Below are 1,761 nucleotides of genomic sequence, written 5' to 3'. Positions count from 1 at the left end.
TTTTTTTTTTTTTTTTTTTTTTTTTGTCTTTTTCCTTTTTATCGGTACCGGGGATCGAACTCACGACTGCCTGCTTGCAAGGCAGGCACTTATGCCGCTGAACTAAATCCCCAGCCCCTGGGCTCAATCTTTTAATCCACTTGCCTTAGCTTCCCAGAATGGTGAGATTACAGCTGTGTGGCACCATGCCTGGTTCCAGCACGGTCTTCCCCCACCACCCAGCAGAGTGTATTCTGTTTCTTTTAAAAAATCTTTTCCTTTTTTTATTATATATATATATATAAATAATTTTTTATCCGTACCAGGGTCAAACTCACGACTGCCTGCTTGCAAGGCAGGTGCTTATGCCGCTGAGCTAAATCCCCAGGGCCCCCCTCTTATTTTTCTTGAGGCAGGGTCTTAGTAACTCCCACAAACTCATCATCTCACTTCACCCTTCTGGGTGCTGGGATTACAAGCATGCACCGTTACAGCCAGCCTGTGTTTAATTCTTAATAGGTGAAGTTTGCAACTTTCTAGAATTTCCTGCGGCAGGGCACACATATCCCATTTTAACAGTGATTTAGCCCAGGCTGGATACATGTAGCCCCATGTGAAACTGGTTTTACTAAGCAGCATTTGTAGTTGATCTGAGCATATAAGTTTATTACTAAAGGTAACAATGAGGTATTTATCAGTTTTATGGTGAAGTTCTCTCAAACCTTGTTTGAAAAGTTGTAGGGTTTTTTGTTTTGTTTTGTTTTGTTTTGGCGGTACTGGGGATTGAACTCACAACCTTGCGCTTGCCAGGCAGGCGCTTATGCCACTGAGCTAAATCCCCAGCCCTGTTTTTTTTGTTTTGTTTTGGTTTGGTTTTACTTTGGGACAGGATTCTCACTATGCAGTTCAGGCTGGCCTTGAGCTCACTTTGTAGCCCAGGGTAGTTTCAAACTTGCAATGATCCTCCTGCCTCAGCCTCCCGAGTGCTGGGATTACAAGTATGCACCACCACCACTCCTGGCCTCTTGTTTTCTTTTTTCTTTCTTTCTTTTTTTTTTTTTGGAGACAGTCTTGCTATATAGTTCAGACTGAACCTTAAATTACTATGTAGCCCAGGCTGGCCTTGAACTTGAAGATTACAAAAATGTGTACCATCACACCCAGTTGTGTTGGGTGCAGGCGCTCAACACACCCCGCCCGGGAGGATAAGACCACGTCAGCTTCTGCAATGCGCTACGTCCCTCTTTAAATTAGCCAAGCCTTGCGCACCTCGTGCTCACTCCGTATTCGCCCCATGCCGACTCTGTGGCAACCCCTGATTGGCCACAGCTGGATATAGTAGCCAGAGCCTGCGTCCCATTCCCGCCCTGCTTCCTCGTGGCAGCCTGTGATTGGTCACGGCCAAATATATAAACCAGAGCCCGTGTAAATAAAGCAGCAGTTAACTGTCGCCCACAAGAGCGTCTCCTGTCTCATTGGGGGGCTGCACCGGTCACAGCTGGAAAAGGTATTTCTTCTGATAAATGGTTTGCTTCTATTGTTTAAGCACCAAGGACCTCAAAACTGATCATACTCTCTACCCTCATTTCCAGAGGATTCAGAAACAAATTTGCTTAACCTATTATTAAACAGCTTGTGAATTTTATTATGTTGTTTTCATCTTTTTACTTTCTTTTCTAAAGAAAATTATTAAAACACAAGGAGATGATCTGGGAATCATTCAGTGACGCAGTGCTTGTCTAGCATGTACAAGGCTCCAGATCCAACTCCTCACTCAACAAA

This window comes from Cavia porcellus, unplaced genomic scaffold (assembly GCF_034190915.1).
Source record: "Cavia porcellus strain 051 isolate PalLab524CR breed Dunkin Hartley unplaced genomic scaffold, mCavPor4.1 scaffold_2, whole genome shotgun sequence".
In the NCBI taxonomy this organism is placed as follows: domain Eukaryota; kingdom Metazoa; phylum Chordata; class Mammalia; order Rodentia; family Caviidae; genus Cavia; species Cavia porcellus.
Note: the sequence above shows the minus strand (reverse complement) of the source record.